The 3,254-nt window shown below is 40.4% G+C and overlaps 1 pseudogene; it reads left to right on the top strand.

Annotated features, from left to right (window-relative positions):
* Positions 1–2,719: 2,719 nt before the first annotated feature.
* Positions 2,720–3,031, top strand: LOC101591733 (annotated as a pseudogene).
* Positions 3,032–3,254: the final 223 nt, after the last annotated feature.

Below are 3,254 nucleotides of genomic sequence, written 5' to 3'. Positions count from 1 at the left end.
ATGCCAGCCAGCCCCGCCCCCTGGTGGGCTGAGCTGGCCACACACACACACACACACACACACACACACACACATAAATAAATAAATAAATTTTTAAAAAAAAAAAGTGGGGAAACGTGGGACTCACAAGGTAAGTATGAAATGGGATGAAACTATTGTCAGCCAATAAAAATACAAGCATAAGTGCTCAGGAAAAATAGATTAAATCAGGACCAAATGGAGAAGCAAGTCACATAAACAAGGGAACATGAATACAGAACAGGAGCTTTTCCTGTCAGAGGTTGAGTAAATGACCCTTCCTAGCTTTTTCCAGGTGATTCATACCTATTTAGAATACCAATCCCTGACATGTGTTCCTACAGAGGTATATGGCTGTATTCATTTGATCTTTGGTTTTGAGGTAGGCCCACAGCTGCAAAGTATCTTGTCTTCCACACCGGTTCCCTCAAAGGCTCAGCCCTGTGTACTGCCCATAATACTTTTATCTACTATTTCTATCTACTCAGTTGCCTACAATATTACCCCCTCTGAAGAAGCAACCCAAACTGTCATGAGGGAATAATAGGTGATAACTTCTCTGGCTTCTTCAGGCTGAAAGGGGTCATAGTTGTCGACTGGCAATCAGAGATACTCTCCAGAGGTTCTGTCTCAAGGCCCTCAATAGACATCAGTCATTTTTATCTTGGGTAGGGGTATAGTTCCAAATTTGGCAGAGACAAATCCAAATAAACAATTAAGTATGCATGCACCAAATAATAAATAAAATCAACAAGATATTTATGAATACAGTCAACAAAGATTTCCACCAAGAGATACTGGTAATGTTTCCCATAAAGATAAGGAATAGGGAGAGGAAGTTTCAGAGTCTGACATGTCATTGATCTGTCATCTAATGTCTTTAACAGTTATTGAGATATAAGCGGAAAAATCAGAAATGTATACACAACATTTAGCTTTTACAATATTATAAGCATCCTCTTATGCTGCTATTAGAATGTCTAATGTGTCCTGATTTCGGAGGATGGCCTGTTTCATTAATTTCACTTTTTTATTGAGGAGAAAGACCAGCTGTGGTGTCATTTAAGGCCCACTGAGTGTAGTTGGTTAATGCCTTGATATATGTCATATAAGCCTCTCTAAACAAGATCTAGTGGATCTCAGTAAAAGGAATCTAGCATTTTTCTTATAGATATTATCTGTATGATTTCCTGGGGTCTGGTATCTTCTGAATAAGAACAAATTTTTTTGAGAAATTAGTGCACGTGTTACCAAAGCATGAGCGTTAGGAGCTGACAGAAAGGTTTAGAAACTGTTTTTATTTCATTTTTTAGGTATTTGGTAAAGGGTCTCACTATGCAGCTCAGACTTGTAGTAATCCTCCTGTCATCAGCCTCCCTGCCACTGGAATTACAGGTGTGTACTAGTACGCCCGGTCTTGGTGGCCTGCTCAGCAGTCCCAGGGTCAGGGCCAGCATAGCATGTGGTACTAGGGATTGAACCCTCTTCCCTGTGCCTATCTAGACAGACATTTAGTCCACTAAGCTATTTTGTCATCCCTTAGAAAATGTTTTTGAGGGATAGCAATTATATCCCTCTGGCTCTCAGATCCCTTTGATGATGGAGTCTGGCATTTTTTTGTAAGTCTCTCTAACTTTATAATCTCTAAATTTTTGATGACTTACAAAAACCACATTAACTTTATTTTGACCAACAAAACACTCTCTTAAATTTTATATATGAACAACAATAGGTATTATGTTTGTAAAAACCAGTTTCAGCATCATTTTGATTAGTTGCCAGCAGGATAAAATCTCTGCAGGATGAGAGAGCTGGCTTTTTAGGCATAACTAAAAGGAATGAGTGAAGAGAAAGTCATCCCAGTTACAGCTTAAAAGAGTCTTTTAATGACTTTTTGTTAAGGTATGATGACTAGGAGGAAGGTCAGGCTTGGAGGACAGAGAGGCCTGTGTCAATGTCCAGCAATAGGCTGGGTTTGTTTTGTTTTGTTCTGTTCTGTTTTTCACTCTAGTCCTGATTACTCAGAGTTCCTCCAAGGAGATGACAGGTGGAGAAGACAGTCCAGCCAGAGGGAGAAGGCAAGCCCAGGGACCTTCAGTATTACTAGATCACCTGGGAGGATGAGTCTGAGCTCTGGGGCATCCACCTCAGATGACAGTTTGACTTTCAGTAGTTGCCTTGGCAGTCAGGGCATGGCTTGGGGAACCTCTTAAGGCAGTCTCTCTTAAGGTGGCCTGGCTTTTGACAGCAGTAGAAGATGAACTTAGTCCTTGAGCTCTTCTTGGAGCTCAGAGAATCAAACTTAGGGTCTGTTTCTTTAAGGCCACAAACAAAGACATTCATTTTTTGATCTCTTTGTTTTCTCTCCCTGGTTTTCTGCCAGTCCTAATTATAGAATACCAAGGAAGCAATTTTTACTAGAGTATCACTTGAGCTATCTGGATTAAAAAAAAAATCTATCTTTTGTAGCTCTTTTCTAATATCTGGAGCTGAGTAATGAACTCGTCTTTAATAATAATCTGTCTCTCTATTGAATTAGGTAACTATATTTTACCAGGCCTCTAGTAAACATTTGAAGAAAGCAGAGGAATTTTCATCTTTCTCCTGATAAATAGCTGAAAATTTAAAATATCTAGTAGGCTTGGTTTTAGTCTTTCTTAGACCTTCAAGAATATGCACTTGAGCCCTTCCTGGGGTCATGATGGGCAGCAAGATGACGTCTGCCAGTTGGGTCATTCAGGCAGTCACGCCACATACACCATTAATAAGTTTCCCTGACAGAAGAGACAATCCTAAGCCCAGTCAGTGCATTAGAAGCTTTGAGACTGGCAGGGATCCCATCTCGCTCTTCTGTAATTTCACAGCATTCTAAAGGGAGTAAATCACCGGACTTGCTGGTGCATCAAGGTCCATCAGACACTGCAGAAATAACAAACCGCGACCTCAGAAGGACAGAAAGAAACTGCTATCTCAAGAGGAAGTGGAGTTCATCCAACATGGAGGTCCAGAATGATGACTGTGGCATTGCTTGTCTTCCAAAAAATTACCTTGATAATGAAGGACTTCCAAAATAACATGCAAGGGGCTGGGGAGATAGCTCAGTAGAATACGTGCTTGTCTGGCAAGTGCAAGGGCCTGAGTTCAATCCCCAGTTCCAAAAAAAAAAAAAAAAGAAAGAAAAGAAAAGAAGAAAGAAAGAAATCCAGCTGTGTGTCTGGTCAATACTTCATTGGCCA

This window comes from Octodon degus, unplaced genomic scaffold (genome assembly GCF_000260255.1).
Source record: "Octodon degus isolate 3935 unplaced genomic scaffold, OctDeg1.0 scaffold00022, whole genome shotgun sequence".
Taxonomy (NCBI): Eukaryota; Metazoa; Chordata; class Mammalia; order Rodentia; family Octodontidae; genus Octodon; species Octodon degus.
The sequence above is the reverse complement of the archived record's forward strand: the minus strand, read 5'-3'. Positions and strand labels throughout refer to the sequence as shown.